Source organism: Mesoplodon densirostris, chromosome 19 (assembly GCF_025265405.1).
Source record: "Mesoplodon densirostris isolate mMesDen1 chromosome 19, mMesDen1 primary haplotype, whole genome shotgun sequence".
In the NCBI taxonomy this organism is placed as follows: Eukaryota; Metazoa; Chordata; class Mammalia; order Artiodactyla; family Ziphiidae; genus Mesoplodon; species Mesoplodon densirostris.
In genome coordinates, this window is record NC_082679.1 from 60990138 (window position 1) to 61009777 (window position 19640).

At 45.0% G+C, this 19640-nt stretch overlaps 1 protein-coding gene and 1 pseudogene across 2 annotated transcripts in view; one reads left to right on the plus strand and one right to left on the minus strand.

Annotated features, from left to right (window-relative positions):
• The window catches only part of CDH13 (cadherin 13), a 1057374-nt gene that overhangs the window by 765947 nt on the left and 271787 nt on the right, over nt 1-19640 (plus strand). The window lies entirely within an intron of this gene.
• On the minus strand, nt 6968-8110 carry LOC132480533 (centrosomal protein of 78 kDa-like; annotated as a pseudogene).

A 19640-nucleotide genomic window follows, 5' to 3' on the forward strand; every position in this document is an offset into this window, starting at 1 on the left:
CCCAAGCCAGAAAAAAATTGGGCTTCCCTGGTGGCGCAGTGGTTGGGAGTCCGCCTGCCAATGCAGGGGACGCGGGTTCGTGCCCCAGTCCGGGAGGATCCCGCGTGCCACGGAGCGGCTGGGCCCGTGGGCCATGGCCGCTGGGCCTGCGCGTCCGGAGCCTGTGCTCCACGGCGGGAGAGGCCACAGCAGTGAGAGGCTCGCGTACCGCAAAAAAAAAAAAAAAAAAAAAAAAAAATTGGGCATCCTTGATTGCCCCTTTTCCCACTTACCCCAGATCCATTCTATGTAATAGATCAGCACTTAATGGCCATAGATAGATGAATGGATAAAGAAAATGTGGTTTATACATACAGTGGACTATTATTTTGCCTTAAGAAAAAGGAAATCCTGCCATATGCAGCGACATAGATGACATCATGCTAAGCGCTATTAGCTAGTCACAGAAGGACAAGTGCTACATGAGTCCTCTTGGGATTCAACTTAAGGTAAAAAGCAAATAAAGAGTATCCATTCTATATAAATGCATTTTCTTGCTCCAAGATAGCCAGTCAATGCCCAAGCCCTCTCACATCTGCTCCTGGATGTCTCTCCTACGCTCCCATCTCTCCATCCTCCCGGCTACTCCCAGGGTGCCCGTCCCCAGCCTCTCTGCAGCCCGCCTCCCCCACTCCATCCTACGCTCCCACTGCAGATAGAGCAGCTTCAAAGGCAGAAACCTGGTCAGGCCACTGTTCTGATGAAAACCCTGTGGCGGCTCAAGAGGCATGTTCCCAAATCAGAGAGCCTGGGTGGCTGTATCAAGCTTCCTACAGGGGAGCATCAGGGACTTGTCCTAAAGGCTTTTCCAGAATCAGATGAGACTGAAATGTTTGGTCTGTGATATTCACCAAGGTCCATCAACCCAACTCCAGCAGTGATTTCCAGCTGGTGGAAATTTCAGATCATAGGATGGAGGGGGACTGAAGGTACCGAATGCTGCTTGGACCTAATGACACCAGGTCTATATCGCTGACATCTTATCTTGCTGTGAGTTCATTTAGGAATTCAAGCATCTGAACTGAATATATTTAAGGTGGCATCAGTGAACACACCCAGCCCAGGGCTGGGTTCACTGTTGACTCTCAATAATGATCTGTTCAGTCCTTATACATATACATGCACATATACATATATATTTCTTTCATTTACCACCAACCTTGAGTTTTAATTTCTAGGGAAACTTAAATTCATTCGTTAGTCAGATTTCAAACACAAAACGCAGGAGACATTATTTAAGGAGCAAGAACACAAAATACAGAAAGCTAATGAACTCTCTCCTACTAAAACCCAAATGGAGAACTACCTTTCTTACAAATCTATGTTTTTGTTTTGTTTTGTTTTGGTTTGGTTTTGGTTTTTTTTTTGCGGTATGTGGGCCTCTCACTGTTGTGGCCTCTTCCGTTGCAGAGCACAGGCTCCGGACGCGCAGGCTCAGCGGCCACGGCTCACAGGCCCAGCCGCTCCGCGGCATGCGGGATCCTCCCAGACCGGGGCACGAACCCGTGTCCCGTGCATCGGCAGGCGGACTCTCAACCACTGCGCCACCAGGGAAGCCCACAAATCTATGTTTTTAAATATTTTCTCCAGTTCACAGTTGTACTCCCCCAAATGGCGGAGTGATTGTCTTAAAATATTTCTTCTGATGCTGGACATATTCTGTATGTCTGAGATTGTCCCAGAAACTTTCTGTGGCAGTGAAGTTGAAAGAGCAGAAATCTAAAATGCAAAAATTCAGAGGGTTGAAACCAATAGGAATGTTAATCATTTCAAATGGAGAAACTAGTAGAGGCAGCACATTTGTCATGCATATCCTCATTACCAGCATACAGCACCTGCCATAGCTTCTAAAGGAAAAGGAGAAAAAAGAAACACTGTAATAATGAGAAAATATACAAGATTTGAAGTCAGGAAGGTACAGTTCAAACTGCAGGTCCCCCCCCAATAGCTGTGTGACCTTGGGAAGGTACTTATCCAATTTGACCTCAAGGTCCTCAACTTTTTTTTTTTTTTTTTTTTTTTTTTTGTGGTACGCGGGCCTCTCACTGCTGAGGCCTCTCCCGTTGTGGAGCACAGGCTCCGGACACGCAGGCTCAGTGGCCGTGGCTCACGGGCCCATCCACTCTGCGGCATGTGGGATCCCCCCGGACCGGGGCATGAACCCACCTCCCCCGTATCGGCAGGCAGACTCTCAACCACTGCGCCACCAGGGAAGCCCAATGTCCTCAACTTTTAAATCAGAATAATAATAGTAATATCTACATTCCAAGGCTGTTGTATTGGAAATAGCAGTGTCCAGCACGTAGCAGTTAGTCAAGAAAGAGAAGCTATTATTTGTTGAGTTTTCCACTGTCGTTGCCTTTCAATGCCAGAGGCCAACAGGAACACACCTGTAGTTAAGCAAGTTGGGTTTGTTGCTCATTACAAGGAGGGAGAACATACCCCAGGGAACGGTGGGCATCCTTGCAAGAGGGTGGGAGGGAAAACTTATAGAATTGGAGCTCATGTTAGCTGCCTTGGGGGAAAGTTCATAAAAGTGGAGCATTACTCTGAGTTGGATGCTCTTGGGAAGCAGAGGTAATTCTATGGCTGGGAACCTACTACATCTCTGTACAGGTAGGTGGACTAGGGCGAGGCCACAGCTGTAGTCAGCAAAGAAGCAGCTGTCACTCTTATGAGCCTGGAAGGGGGCTGGCTTGGAGAATGCTCAGGTCTGTCTGTGCTCAGACTTGATTACAGAGTGGTCTGTTCCTGTCCTGGTCCACCGTGGTCACGTAGTGGTCTTGTATGATGCTGACGTTCTGCGAAGTGGTTCGTGTCCAACAAGAAGACACCAACTTCCAGCTACTGGTGCCAGGCTGGCTCCTCGCTGTCAGTGGCTCCTTTTCCCTTCCTCCCCACATCCATTCAACAAGCATTTCGTGAGCGTTGTCGACCGCCAGTGTCTACTTCCTGACAGTTTATATTCTATAGAAAATATAACAGGTCAACAAAACATGATGATGTTGTGCTGAATGCAAAGAAGAAAATAATATAGCATGGTTGAGAATGACCGAAGAGGAGGGCAGCTGGAATCATGGAAGCAACATCTGAGTGGAGACCTCAAAGGCAAGAAGAAACTGGTACCACCTGGACTCAGGGGACACGTGTTCCAGGCAAAGGAAGAGCCATTTCAGAGGCTGAGACCCAAAGGAGCTTTGCCAGGGGAAGGTCTTGGGGGAAGAGGATGCCAGGCAGGATTTCAAATGCTCGGAAGTGGGAATGAGCTTGAAAATGAGTGTGGCTTTTCTGCCAACATAGCACCCAAAGGAGAGAATGGGGCTGGAGAGGTGGGCAGGGGTAAGACCGCGTTGAGTCTGTGCAGGCTGTGGCAGAAAGTCTGGCTTTTATCTCAGAGTAAGGAGAAATCACTGGACGATTTACATTTTTTAAAAAGTTGCCTTGGTCCCTGTGCAGGTGGAGACTGGATTGTTGTGGGTACTGTAGAGGGAGGGGAGAGGTGGTACATGAAGTGGAAGAAAGCTCTCATTGTTAAAATGCAGTAGCGTTAGAATGTGGGGACATAGAATTATAGACTCTTAGGCTGATGACACCAAAAGGGAGTAGGTGACTGGTCTGGCCCAGTCATCTCCTTTACATGTAAGAGAATCAACTCGGACCAGGACAGACAAAGTGACTTGCCCACATATTGTTTAGTTAGTAGCAGCACCAAAGCAGAGGCCAGAGCCCAGAACATTCCTCCATCCTAGTGCCCCCAAGCACTGTGCAAATGAGGATTCACTATACTGGGGGGAGGGGGTCTCTGTAGCTAGAAGTTCCTCCTATGAGGACAGTCAGGAGTCAGATGGGGAGGAGGGGAGCCCTGGTGCCCTTCCAGCACTACTGTTTTTTAGCCTTTCTTAATTGTCCATTTGGGGATGTCTCCCAAGGAAGGAAACACGAGCCCGTGACCATGACGGACCTGGAGGTGGATATCCTGAAAAGCCTGTCCTCTGCCAGCATCCCAAAGCTCTGTTTATCCTTTGACACACACATTATACTTCTAGGAATTCAACCTCATAATATACTTAATGATTTACCGTCTGCACTTTCATCAGAAAAGTGTTGCTATGACCGGAAAATTTTAAAAAAAATAAAAGTGAAAGATTTCTAATAAGAAACTGGTTATAGTACAACCATGGCCAGTAATCATCTGGTTTACCCTGTAGGGTTCTACCAGCTATTTCTCCCCATTCTGATTGGTTGGTAAATACGTTCTACCAATTGTTCAATACTTTGAGTATGTAAATGATGGAATATTATGTATCCACTTAAAAGATAACTATTTAATTACTTGGGGAAAACTCCACATTCAACATTGACAAAAAGTAAGCTACAGAACTTAAAGACCACTTTGTTAATCTATATAAAATGTATGTTCCTTTTGAAATATTAATGATGACTCTCAATGACCAGTGGAATTATGAGTGGTTTTTATTTCTTTTTGGTCCCTGATACTTTGTAAATTTTCATATAGGAACATGAATAAGTTGTGATACATGAGAACAGTTTGTCTGTCAGTCAGTGTTTGCATGCTGTTCTTTATAGTTAGGCATCTCCTATGAGTGGCCCTAAGCTAAGCTCATGCTCTTCCTGATAGGACTTCTGATGGTCACAGCTGCCACCAAGGTGCTGGTTAGCCCTGTGAGGGCTTAAATGCCTGAATTTTCCTGAACCAAAATGGAAACAGGGCCTAAAAAGTACGGGCGTGCCCACTGGGACACTCCAAGTAGAATTTACAATGACTCAGCTCTGGAAAAGCTAGCTTCCCTGTAGTGATGGGCCCCACACCCTAGTCCAAGAAAAAATGTTTTAGGACATCAGAGGGGATGAACCAATTCATGAGCCCTTGTTGAGTACTGCTATATACAGGCTTTGTTCTGAGTATTTTTAAATACAGGATTTTATTGATGCAACATCCTTATGAAGTGGGGATTAGTAATGGGGTTTTATATATAAGGAGGATGGAATTGAGAGGATTTAAAGGATTTGGCCTAGGTCATACAGTAAGGGTTGGATCACAGTCTGGAAGCCAGATGTTTCTTGTACACAACAAAAATGTCTATACCTGTACCTGTCAGCCAGGTTGGAGGAATACATAGTCCAGCTCTGATGTGTGTCCTCCCCATGCCCCACTGCTACCAGCATCCTAACTCTGGCTTTGTTACTAATTGAGTGCATTAACGGACCCACATCATTTATTCTCTCTGGGCCTCAGTTTCCTCATCTATAAAATGGGACATGAAGGTATTTGATGTAGCCCAACAGCCTCAAAGAGTATAGGATTCTACGTGAGTTGAGATCTCCCCAAAGACCTTCACGCCTTGTCTTCCACTTCCATGAGCAGCTATTTCAAAGCTGCCAATCTGGTGACTCTGCCAAAACCCCCGTCTTCAAGGGGCACAGAGAAACCCTTGGCCAACATCCTCCCGGATGCAAATGCTTTGCTCCTGAATCTCATGCCACCTTGAAGAGACCGATGCTGGACGAGCAGGATTCAGTTTTGTCCTGAAAAACTTGTACATGGCATTTCTCCCCCTTTTCTTTACAGTCTTTTGAAGTCAATACTTTAGCTTTTCCATGATGTGAGGCTTGTTTTTTCCTGGGCTAGATGTAACAAAGAGCTTTCCAAATAACCAGTGACACCTCAAGTTAGAGCTGCATTTTGAAATCGTTCTTTAGAATCCTTAAGTTCATTGGGCGCAGTGAAATCAGAATGTTACCTTAATACCCTGCCAGAAATGCATGGAGAAGATGTAGAATGTTTATAAATGAGCATCCAGTGATGTGTGCTTGGTAATTTCATTCAAAGATGTAAAGGAAGAGAGATTACAAGGGACATTTCTGTTACTTTGTCAAATGCTGTTCACCAAAGAACAAAATTTCAACCTATATTCTTGACCTTCAGGGACTTTTTTTTTTTTTTTACATCTTTATTGGAGTATAATTGCTTTACAATGATGTGTTAGTTTCTGCTTTATAACAAAGTGAATCAGTTATACATATACATATGTTCCCATATCCCCTCCCTCTTGCGTCTCCCTCCCTCCCACCCTCCCTATCCCACCCCTCTAGGTGGTCACAAAGCACCGAGCTGATCTCCCTGTGCTATGCGGCTGCTTCCCACTAGCTATCTACCTTATGTTTGGTAGTGTATATATGTCCAAGCCACTCTCTCGCTTCGTCCCAGCTTACCCTTCCCCCTCCCCATATCCTCAAGTCCATTCTCTAGTAGGTCTGTGTCTTTACTCCTGTCTCACCCCAGGTTCTTCGTGACTTTTTTTTTTTTTTTTTTTTTTTTTTTACCGTCACGCTCACATGGAACCTAGGTTAGCTCAACTCTTCGATGAGGCTGCCGTACAGGGGGCAGGGAGCGGGCAGCTATTCTCACGCGTGAGAACACACATATTTCATGGAGCTGACAGAATTAACTACTTTCTCTGATGTTCGGGGGAGCAACAGTGTCTGTTCTTACACTGAACAGGCTGTGCCAGCTGCACCAGAGATGGGATGGCACCATTTGTGCTGTCAGAGCAGAGATTTTCAAAGGTAGTTTTGACCAAAGCTCCTAGAAGATGTGCCCCCCGCCCCGTGCTCTCGGCCATGGAATTGTGCTAAGGGGCCTGTAAGCAGCAGCAGGAGCACCCCCACAACAAATGGTCTTTCCCAACTAGTTACAATAACTGCTACTCCAGGATGGGCAGACTCCTAGATGGATCTCCTTCAGCGTCTGAAAACTAAACCAATTCTCTGACAAGCTTCTGGATGGGAGGGACATGGACTCACCTATGCCCTTTCAGGGAGATCATATTGAGTTCAAGAGCTTTGTCGAGAAATCTTTTTTCTAAAGCATCATCTCCTTTGGTGTTGCCAATGTGGAATGGACTATTCATCTTGCTTCTATTCTGGGGCTCCACTGGACATCAATTCTAATAGTAGCTTTTCCTTTTCGACCACTTCCCAAAATTATACTTCTCTTTTTCTGTCTAGCAGCTTTGGATGGTTCCTTCACCGATGGAGGAGTTATCCACTGGTACAACAAGTGGATTTTTTGTTAAATCCAGAACGAGCAGAGTTCTGTTGGTTTCAAGGGCCTTTAGTAAAGCCTTTGCTCCTTCACTGGTGAGGCCACACTGCTGCAGGTCAAGTGCTCCAAGCCACAAATCCTCACTAAGAGATTCTGCAAAAGCACTTGCACCCAGGTCACCAGTGAGCGTGTTGCAGTTCAGAGTGATGCGCCTCAAACCAGCCATACAGTCAAGATCAGGTCTCCTGGAACGAAGACTCTCAGCCCAGGTTCCTTCATGCCTTCTGGTAGTCGGATACTTGAAGATCTTGGCCATGTGATCTGCTCCCTGCCATGTCAGATTACATCCCGTGACGATTACTGTCTTAAGAGTGATAGAGTTCTTTACACCTTGACAAATAATTTCTAAACCTCCGTCTCCAAGTGGATAATTCGCAAGACACAGGTGCACCAAAGTGGCCGATTTATTCAATCCCTTTGTTACCATAGTTAAGTCTCTCTCTCTCTCAGAACTAGCCCATTTAGCTCCAGGTTCCTTAGCGCACCGACGCACTTACAGAGCATTTAAGGGCTTTACACAACGAGAAGGTCACATCTTTATTTCTTACCGCAGGAACACGACTTCTGTAAACTTTATTTCTGTCACAACCTGTCTCACCCAGCCATGGCTGGAAGAAGCTCTGGATACAGATCAGGGGCAGAGGGAGCTCAGGAGTGGCGCCCAGTCCACCCTGCGGAGGCGGTCGGCGTTAAGTCCAGCAGGCCCTCCCACAGGGAAGCGCGCAAGGCGGGCAGAGGCACTGAGTCCTGCAACGCACACAGGTCCTCACAGCGCAGGAGGAAGTCGGCCGCGGTGTCGCAGTGCAGCTTCACCGAGTGATCATGGCCCGAGCATGGCCTCGGGGACGTTGGCTGCGGACACGATGCCCACACCCGCCTGGGGGCTCCGGCTCGCCTCCCGGCCCCTTGGGCACTCACCGCCCGGCGGCTGCGGCTACGCAGCATGTGCAGGACCCGCGTCGCAGCCAGACGACGCAGGGCCACAGGCCCCAGCTAGGCCGGCCCCTCCATGCCGCGCTCCCGCGCTGCGTTCCACGGCGCATCACCCGCCCTTGGCGCCAGCCTCATCGCCCTCCGCGCGCGGGGCTCCAGGGACTTATTTTAAGATCGTATGGCTTTTCCTAAACAGCTGCATTATTTAGTGAGATTGAACTGTCAGAGACTTTAAAATAAAGCCCACCAAGATACCAGCCACTCTGGAGTGCTACAGCTGTTCAGGCCCTGATCTGCATATTCCATCTCAGCAGACTGAAGCTCACAACTGAAAAATAGCTCGAAAAATACTTATCACTTTCCATGTCAAATGCAGGAAGGAATTCATCTGAAGCTGAGAATTTGATATAATGGCTGACCTACTCCTACAGTGATGCTCAGAATGGCTGATGGAGTTCTAGCTACATTTACACTGCTTTACCCCTGAGTAGGCCACACCTTTGAGAAAGGCATCAGTAGCCCCTTACAAAACAGGTGCATGACCCACGTGGGTTAACTTTAAGAGCAAGCTTGGAGCACTGGACCTGCAGGCATGACCATCATTAGTAGCATGTTTTCAGTGCATGTACAACGTTCTGAAGAAGTTTAACTTATACATTTTTGGCCTGAACAGAGTGAAATCAACATTTTGGCTCATAAAGAATTTTTATCAATTGCTAATACCTCACTTTTCCCAAAGGGTGGAAAAAAGAAATAAGAATTCAAGATTATTGTGTTGAGTACCAAGTACTCTAGGGGTTCCCTACAGGAATCAGTGGCACCTCCCATAGAGGCAGATGGTGATGAAGTGGTGACAACAGTGATGATGATCATAATGATGATTATGGTGAGGACGACAGTGGTACAGACGCTGATAGTAGTTAGTTACAGTGTTGCTGATGATGGTGATGGCGACAAGAGTGACAGTGATAACCACATGATTGTGATGAAGGGACTCGCACTTACTGAGCCCTTGCTATGTACCACGTAATACACTAAGCACTGAATATTCATTATCTCATTTAATCTTCTGCACCATTATATGAAGTACATTACATGCTGTGATTTTCCCATTTTATAGATGGTGAAACTGAGACTTAAAGACATGAAGGAACTTGCCCTAAGACAATGCTCTTAAATTTTTCTGTGCATTAGAACCACCTGGAAAGATTTTTTAAAATCTTGACCAGAGGTTAAGGAGCTTGTCCAAGTTCGCCCAGGTGTTGCGTGGCCAAGCCAGGATTCACAACTGGGCCATAGGGCACCAGATTCATGCTCTTACCCACCTGTCTGTGCCATCTCCCTTGTGAAGAGCCTCTGACAGTGTGACCGTGCCCAGGGAACTTTCATGATCCTCATCCATGCCCTCGTCAATGTTTTCAATAATAATAAGGATAGAGCTGAAATGCAGTGCTTCAAGTAGTAGGTCTTTATTGGAGTGTGCTAGAACCAGTTTGAATCTCTGTCCACCAAATTAATTTCTGTTTCATTCACAATATTCCTTCTATGCCAGCTCCTACTTTCTCATTTAATTCCCACACAACACTGACGGGGGTAAGAGTGTTCCCATTTTTCAGATGAAGAAACTGAGGTTGAGAGAGGTTAAATAATTTTTACAAGGTTAATAACTGCATCATTTTCACCGAGTTGAGTCATTCTTATACAGAAGAATGAAAAGTTACTTCAGAAAGGCTTTCTAAGTTTTCCCCAAGATGAATTTCTGGCGAAGAACATCATATCCTGCTATTTGCACACATGGCCTCAATTTGTCCACACTTCTGTGTCATTAAGGAGGTGGCTTTATCACCTGATTGCAGAAATGAAGAAGTCAGGATTCCAGACTGATAGCCTCCCCAACTGCATTAACATTCCAAAAGGTGTCAAAGAGTTTCACACTTAGCTTTAATTTCTCCTCACACATTTTTGTTGGAGATAAAGATAATCATGTTTTTCCTCTCTCTGTCCTTTTTTTTTTTTTTTTTTTTTTTTTTTGCCTTTTGCCTTTTGCCTTTAGAATTCAGAATGGATGCCTTCATCACTTGGCTGAGTAAAAGTGAATGGTTGAGATTTCTGAACTTCATAGTTAGAAGCTATCATAAACATTTCAAAATTTGGTCAGAAGGAAGGCAGGGAGGAATGTGAAGTCTAGAAATATAACTCAGAGTTCCTAGTCTTCCCTGATGTAGGTACCTGGGGAAACACTGAAGTGGCAGAGACATGATTCTTGCAAATGAACTCAAGCATCAGATAGTTCATAATACCTGTGCCTGTGGATGCAAAAATGCAACTTCAAGTTTTGCAAGGAATTATCCCCTTCCTACTCACCCCAAATATTTTATTAGGGATAAAAATACACAAGGATGTACATCAATTAAATTTAGAAATAGGTACTCAGGCAGAGATAGGTCAGCTGAGCCTTTTTTAATGGAAGTTGCTTACTGAGATCAGTTTCCACTATTCGGAGCCCCTTTCCTCTGGTTTTACAAAATAATTTAAATTATTCCCAGCCTCAGAGAGGAAAAGGGGGGTCAGAAAATGAAAATTAGCAGAGTTAAGAGGTTCTTTCTTCTGAATAATGGAAGAAAACCCACACAGGGATATAGCACCATTTAACTCTGAAGTTATTCTGGCCTATTCTCTATATCTTCTCTTTCTGGTGCTAATGAAAGAAACAGGAGCTCCAGACAGAGAGGTCTACCCTCTAATTGATTTAAACAAAGTTCAGTAGACTTCTGTTGTCTAGTCAGCCGCATAGAGGAGTTGCTGAGAAAGGAACATCTGGGCAACTTGAGCAAATTCCATGATGATTTCATTAAGGAGTTAATGTAACAAATCCTACCATAAGTCTTGAAGCTATGCTGTTTGGGCTTTTGGCCAGTTCTCAAGACTAACTCTAGTGATACATTACTGCCACCTGGTGGCAGCATACCTGCATTGAAGGGGTTAAGAAGTAAGGAAATGTTTTCAAGAAAACAAATCCACCACCACCAAACCACCTCCCCTAAAAAAATTGTGTTATTAAGAAGTTAGATGGAAGAAGCAGGAGCAAGACTGTGGAAAAGCTCATCCAATGGGCACATAAACACCATTGAAAGTGTTGGAACCAAGGAGGTTCAGATGAAATTAGAGCTTTAGGAAGATGAGTCTCATGTCTGTACAGGAAGAAGAGTGTGAAAACAGGCAGATTACTGCAATAAACCAAGTGTGAGATGTGAAAAGAATAATAGAAGCAGGAATATAAAGTTGGAAGTAGATGATGTTTAAAAGTCAGTTGCACACACTGTGTGCCAGGCACTGTACTGGGCCTTGAGCAGTGTACAAATACAAGTCAGACCATTTCTGTCTCTCAGGAAGCTCCCAGATAAAGCTGTGCTGCTGATCCAAATTCTAGCCTTCAACTTGATTCACTCTTTGTTCTCTGAACCCACCTCTCTGGACCCCAGTTTGCTCATTTGAAATGAGGAAGGCTGCACTTGAGAGTTTGCAAAAGCCCTTTGGCTCACAGACAGTGACATGAGTTGGTCTACAGATATTTCCAAGGGAAAATATTAGGAAGAGGGCTGCATGACTCTGTGTAGGTGATAATGGAGTTAAGTGGGTTAAAGTTTGGGTTTTTTTTAATGCCGAGGCCCAAGCCAAGCTACGAGGGAATTGTGGCATCACTGATATATAGAGAAGTCAGTAAGGAAAGGCTCATTTGCAGTTAAAGAGGGGGGGAAAGGAGGTAGGTGTGGGGACACCTTAATGTTAGTTAGACGTGCAAATGCCAGGATCCAGGATTCTGCCTTCCAGCTGGGAGGAGCACCAAGAGCGGAGGAGGGGTTCAGCAGGTCTGTGCATAACAGTTAAAGTGCAGCCTACAGAGTCCCAGACTCCTGGCCTGCTCTTCCCTAGCTGTGTGCCCTTGAACAAGTTATTCAACATCTCTGAGCTTCACTTTCCCCCTGTGTCAAGGCGGCAGGGTAAGCGTGCCTTTCCATGGACCTGTGATGAGTGTTCTGTGGGTCAGCATGCAACAAGTGCCAGCCCCTGGTGAACATTCAGTGAACATTAACTGCAATTACTATTATCATTCTCCTCCTCACCATCATCATTATCTGTAAAAATGGCAGTTTTTCTCAGAGACGAGTGGTGGGGTGAAGAGTAAGAGCACATATCCAGTCCCGAATGAAGGTCCAGCTGGAGAAGCTGAGCTTGGGGGTGGGCGGGGGGAGGTGGGAAACAGAGGGAGGGGTCTTCAGAAGGCGGGGGTTGCACTGGTTCAGTGCTGCCGAGGCAGTGAAGATGTGAAGGAGAGCCTAGAGCATCCCAGGGCTTGGTGACGTACAGGTCGCTGGAGACTTTTCAAAGAGCAGCAGTGTGCAGAGAATAGAGGATTCCTCAAGGGGAGACTGAGGAGCCTCGACGGAGGGACGAAGGGTCAGGGAACAGCAGCACGCCCGCTCGTGGGCGCTGAGTCGCACCCGGCAGCCCTCGAGCCAGAAGACTGGGTTCATTTCACAGCATCAGGAGTAGATCAGGGCCAAGTGCGCGGGCTCTGCAGGCTGCAGCTTCCACATTCACCTACACCTCAGATGTCCTGCATTCCTCGGGACAAAACCAACCAGCCACGATGTAATTCATTTCTACAGTGATCTCTAACGATCTATGACGTGTCGTCTCAGAATGCCAAGCCCACAAGGATAGGGGCCCTAGATGGTTTTTTGAGACCCAAGATGAGAGGATAGTCAATAAAAGCAAATGATGAGGTTAATGGTAAAGATCTGATGGCACCGAGAGAAGAGCGACCGACAGACGAGGATCACTAAGCCCCTGCCCTCACGCCTGTACTGACAGCTCACAACATTGCCACACCCCCAGGTACAGCCCTGATGCTGAGCAGGAAGTGTTGACTTTTTGGTAAGGTGCTTGCTCTGCAAATATCACTTCATGTGTCAAAACAGAAAGTAATTCTCTCCTTTAGTCACCGCGAACCTGGATTTCTAATCTTTGGTATTTCACTTCCACCGCCTGTCCCTTCAGAGTTTTTTGGTTCTCTACCCAATTCTCACGTCATCCCCCACCTGAACATGGAGCTGGCAGATGATCCTGGTGGTGACAAGGCTCTGGAGCAGGACTGACAGGCTCAGGTCCGTCTTCTGCTGTGTGATCTCGCACAAATCATTTTGCACCTTGATTTCTTTGTCCATCAAATGTGGGCATTAATGCTCAACCAACTTCACAGTGTTGTTTTAAAGAGTGAGTTACTGCAAGTAAAGTGAAACCCAGACTGGAGCCTGGTGTTCGGAAAGTGCCCTACAAATGGGGGCTGCTGTTATTTTTATTTTTTTTTTTTACTGTGAGAGGACCTCTAACGAAAGAAAGAGCATTCAGTGCCGAATCACTGGTCTTCACTAGCGGAACAGAGATGGATGGTTTCCCCCCCTGCTCATCACTAGGGAGGCAGAGATCAAGCTCGCCCCAGCTCCATCTCAGTGGGCAGCCAAATGGGGAAGGCAGATGTGACTACAGCCCTCTGTGATTGGTGCTATGCCAGGAGGTGGACAAAGTGTGCATCCCTGGTGGCTCCTGCAGGGAAGTTGCATGATGCCCAAAACCCACCTGTGAGACCCTCAACCCTGGATGTTCTTGCTTAGCCATTTGGCCTCTGTTCTTCAAAGACTAAGATGTAGGGACTTCCCTGGTGGCGCAGTGGTTAAGAATCCACCTGCCAGTTCAGGGGACATAGGTTCGAGCCCTGGTCCAGGAAGATCCCACATGCTGCGGAGCAACTAAGCCTGTGTGCCACAACTACTGAGCCCACGTGCCTAGAGCCTGTGCTCCGCAACAAGAGAAGCCACCACAATGAGAAGCCCGCGCACCGCAGCGAAGAGTAGCCCCCACTCGCTGCAACTAGAGAAAGCCCGCACACAGCAACGAAGACCCAACGCAGCCAAAAATAAATAAGTAAATAAATAAAATTTTTAAAAAACAACAAAGACTGAGATGTAAATGGCACAGAGCATGTTCTGAGTCAGAATTACATGGGCTCTGGAGTTAGACCGGCAACACATGACTCAGCCTCTCTGACCCTGTATTTGCTCATCTGTGAAATGGGTAGAGGGACAGTTTTCTACCCGATAACATCCTTGTGAGAATCTATGTAGAGGGTAGTATCTGATCCATTACAGAGGCTTTGTATATTTTATTGGAATGCCAAATACAGCTTTATCTTACTTGACTGAATAAAAAAATTTTTTTGAAAATCAAGTTCTGTATCAAGTTTGAAAAAGAGAGTGTGTGACTTACAGCACTTCTTAAACTTGGTGTACATCAGCATCACCAGGAAGACTTCTTAAAATCCGGATTGCTGAGCCCCGCTGCTAGAGTTACTGGTTCCATACATCTGGGTGGAGCCTAAGGACCTGCATCTCGAACAAGCTCCCGGGTGATACTGATGCTGGTGGTCAGGAACCCACCTGAAGAAACACCAACTTCAAGATGTCCCATGCTTCTAAAGCAGAGGAAAATCATGTCTTATTTACATTTCTCTCCCCCTAATTTTTTTAACATCTTTATTGGAATATAATTGCTTTACAATGTTGTGTTAGTTTCTGCTGTATAACAAAGTGAATCAGCTATATGTATACATATATCCCCATATCCCCTCCCTCTTGTGTCTCCCTCCCACCTTCCCTTTCCCACCCCTCTAGGTGGCCACAAAGCACCGAGCTGATCTCCCTGTGCAATGCAGCTGCTTCCCACTAGCTATCTGTTTTCCATCTGGTAGTGTATATATGTCCATGCCACTCTCTCACTTTGTCCCAGCTTACCCTTCCCCCTCCCCGTGTCCTCAAGTCCATTCTCCACGTCTGCGTCTTTATGCCTGTCCTGCCCCTAGTTTCTTCAGAACTATTTTTTAATTTTTTTTTAGATTCTATATATATATGTGTTAGCATACGGTATTTGTTTTTCTCTTTCTGACTTACTTCACTCTGTATGACAGACTCTAGGTCCATCTGCCCACTACAAATAACTCAATTTCATTTCTTTTTATGGCTGAGTAATATTCCATTGTATATATGTGCCACATCTTCTTTATCCATTCATCTGTCAGTGGACACTTAGGTTGCTTCCATGTCCTGGCTATTTGTAAATAGTGCTGCAATGAGCAATGTGTACATGTCTGTTTTTTAATTATGGTTTTCTCAGGGTATATGCCCAGTAGTGGGATTGCCGGGTCATATGGTAGTTCCAGTTTTAGTATTTTAGGCAACCTCCGTACTGTTCTGCATAGTGGCTGTACCATTTTACATTCCCACCAGTCATGTAGGAGGGTTCCCTTTCCTCCACACCCTCTCCAGCATTTATTGTTTGTAGACTTTTTGATGATGGCCATTCTGACCGGTGTGAGGTGATACCTCATTGTAGTTTTGATTTGCATTTCTCTAATGATTAGTGATGTTGAGCATCCTTTCATGTGTTTGTTGGCAATCTGTATATCTTCTGTGGAGAAATGTCTATTTAAGTCTTCTGCCCATTTTTGGATTTCTCTCTCCCTAATTTTTATTTTCAAACTTGAAATTTTTATGTTTGGTGTTAATTTAAAAAGGAAGCTTTCAGTGCATCTAGTGTGTGTGTGAGTTGGATGCAGCTCAGGGATTTTACTCTTCCGTTTAATCTTGGCTTATCCCTGTGGATCCATGAGTGTCAGGGCTGATATTTCCAATTCCCGACTTGTGCCAAATTGAGGCCCATCCACCCAGTCGGTCCTGATGATACATGCCCTCCCCACCACCCCATCGTATGAGAGGAGACACATTCCAGCTCAAGGTTCCAAAATATGATTACTCCCAAGACTAGAGAAAAAAAATGAATTTGAAATATTTTCTTAAAAATTAATGTTTATTATCAACCTCACAACAGTTGGTTCTATGCTAGTAAACCAGGTAACGTTATGTTTCCTGTGTTATTATTAATATGATTTAGCTACTCATTATCAGTTTAATAATACCTTACTCCTATAGAAGATGATTCATTCCTTCATTTATTCACTCATTTGTTCAGCAGGTGTTTATTGATTATCTACTTGGTGCCAAACTCTGTGCTAGACTGTGAGAATAGAGACAAATATACACATTGTCTATTGGGGCAGTAAGGGCTTTATAATGAGTTTTTGGTTGTGCAAGGGCAAAAGCATTCATGATTTTTGTTTCATGCAGCATCTCACTTCCTTGGTTAGTTTTGTGTTTGGTTGATTTTGTTGTTGTTTGTTTAGGGGAGGTACTTATAGCCTGCCAGCAATTTTGTAAGTAATAATATATAATAACCAGATATTGGGTTCCCACAAAGATGAACAAGATTATTTAAAGAAGCTTGCAATTAAACAGAAGAATTAAACATCTGCAGATATATCTACAGTGCAGTGTGATGACAAACAATAGAAGCAGCTCAGTGGAAGAGATGATTTATTTGTCTGGGATGCTTAGAGAAATCTTCCTAGATGAGATGATAGCAGAGATGGGTGTTGGAAGAGGAAGAACTTATTCGCGCATTGAATGTTATTTCTGTCCATTTCCCCTCATGTGGCTCCAGGAACACCAGCATTTCACCAGATTGAGATGCATGGTGGCATAAGAAACCCAACTGCTACTTTCTCCTCAGTGCCTTTGGCCAAGATCACTTAAATTTTTGAGCCTCAGTTTCCTCATCCAAAAAATGGGAGCAGCATTACATCCCACACAAGATTGTTGAAAGGGATAAAATGAGATAATATTTGAAAAGCACTTAGCATAGTGCCTGACATGTTATAAGCACTTAATAAAATTAGAGTTGCCTTAATTATTGTAATTGCCCCAATGTTGGTGGGTGTCATAGGATACAAAGTGGATTTAGACCCATTTACAGTCTAATTTAATGGTGGGGTCTTCAGAGCCTCCCATATGGATGGTGCATTGTGAATGGACAGGAGGAATGTACTCGGCTGTATTCCCAAGAGTGTGTGAGAGGAAACCCTTCATCCATTGTGCACCTGCCAGAGCCAGGGTTGCACAGATCACTCTTTGGTTCATAGCCCCACCCTGTACCAGCCCACTCAGACTGGGGGACTATATTTGCGTGACTATATGTCACTCCTTTGAATTTCATGGTTGAAAGCTTACCGTGAATCTATGGCTCCAGTTCACAATGGTGCCACCCTGTGCTCCTTGCTTTCCCAGGCAGGCTGCAGGTGCAGGTACCTTCTAAGGAACTGGGTCATAGAAATCTTCTCACCTATATCTTTGTGGCTTTATCTACGGTGGTCTCTCAGGGACTTGGGCATGCCTTGGTAGCTGTCTTTGGAAATATGTCTGCTTTTAGGAAAGATTAACCAGAAGACATCTTTAAATTACACCTATGCCCTAATAGTGTAGGGCATAGTTTGTATGTGTCTGAGAGACCGACTCAAAAGTAAGTTCTGTTTTGTATGCGTGGTACATATCCCCAAATAAGTCCCAAAGAAATCACACGGCAATTTGACTTACCTTTATGAATTCAAAAAACACCTTGTCAATATTAACATTAGAAATCAGCCCTAATTGCTTCACTCTGACATTGCTGTTTTTGTGGCTTTCCTTCTAATTTGTGTCCACTTGCATCCTATATTCGTCGTTTTATATTTTACTTTTTTTAACCTAATATATCATAAGCATGTACCAGATTTCCCCCCCAGTCATTATAATTATAACCTTTAATGACTACATAATGGTCCATCAGGTAGCTAAATCTAATTTATTTGGCCATTTTCCTATGGTTAAACAGCTAGGCCATTGATTTTCAGACGTTTTTAGCTGCAGAAACTGTGTTTTAAGAAACCATATGTAGAACCAAAAAATACTCTGTTGATTCTTTTTTTCTTAAATATCTAAAGTAAAAGATGATTAACTTCATAAAAAGCTCTCAAGCTATAGTTATAAATGCCAAGTTCCCATTACCACTGCCTCCATAGCCCTAGCCAGAGATAATCCCTGTACTAGCCTAATTTCTAGATGTATTCATCTGTGTTTACAAACAAAATAGACATATTTGATATACATGGGATAATACAGGGCATATTGTTTTTAACTTGCTTTTTCCCCCACTTAATATGTCTTGAAGATGTTCCTTGTCATTGCGATTAGATCTGCCTCATTCTTTTTACCTTTTGCATAATATTCCCCAAATGGACCTACCCAGGGTTCTTCCTCAGGCCCTTCCCAGTGGACAGTTAGGCTGTGTACAGTTTGTATCATTAGACACAGTGATCCAGAGTGCTCCTGTATCTACTCTGCATCCTTTTAGCTCCTGCCAAGATCCCCTTGTGGTGGTGGTTCCAGGTTTTAAAACCTCCAGTTTGGGAGATTTCCTATTTTCAGCTGCTGTAGATAATAGTGCAGTGAACATCTAAAGCATATTTTGTGTTTTCCCCCTTTCTTGAATGTCATCAGGAAAAATGGCTGGATGTAGGTTGAAGCAGGGAAGGAAATAATAGTGGCACTTTTGTGACACATGAGACCTACTGTTTTCCAAAATTAGTTTTACCATTTGCTCTGCCTATAGCATCAAGTGGGGGATCCATGTTCGAAGTCCCCTCCCTCTTCACCCCAGGGCCCTGCACATGAGTCAGTGGCTCCCCAACAAACATGAAGTAATAGCGGCCAACACTTACTGAGTGCTTTCTATGTAGCAGGTGGATGGTGATGCCTTGGCAAATACCTTAGCTTATTTGATTTTCAAAAGTAGTTTGTGAGATAGGTGCCATTATTATTTCATCTTCCAATGTGAATACTGATGTTCAGACGGTCCCAGAGTTTGCTCCAGGTCATAGACCTCATAGGTTATGGACTTGGGACATGAACCCAGGTACTTCAGATTCAGAGATCAGGTTCTTAATCAGTGTGGGATACAATGCAGACCACGTGGGGTGGGACAAGGAAAGTGGCAAGATCCAGGCGACTCACTATAAGCCCCTATACCTGGTGGTTGGCAGCTGGACGTTCAATCAAATATTTCCTGAGCATCTAAAATGCACACAGCCCAATGTGAACACTGGTCTACCTGGGGGCGGGGCACGCCCCCCCAGGTCCCGCCCATTCTGTTCTGTTGGCCCAATCACAGCCTTGTCTCTTTGGCCTCCATCCTCCCCAGGGATTTGGTTGTCGGCTCTCGTTCCCTCCTTCCAGGTGCTCTCTTCTGCCCTACATACTTGTCTTGTATATCCCCACCGGGGAGTTCCGACCGTTGCTACGGGTGGCTCCTTGGTTTGCTGTTTACTGCTTTCCGCTGCATTTTCCCCAAAGGCCCCTCTCATCAGCAAGTCCCCGGATCACTAAGAAGGTCAAGCTGTGCAGTATGTGCCTCCTCAGAGCCCTTCACGCCAGTCGGTGTCCCTTTCTGCCAGCAGCCCTGCGTTCCCTGTGGCCATCTCCCTCTTCTTCTGTGCTCGCTGGAAACAAAGCACTAACTGGACTTCACCTTCTATAGCTCTGGAGAAATGACAGGCTAC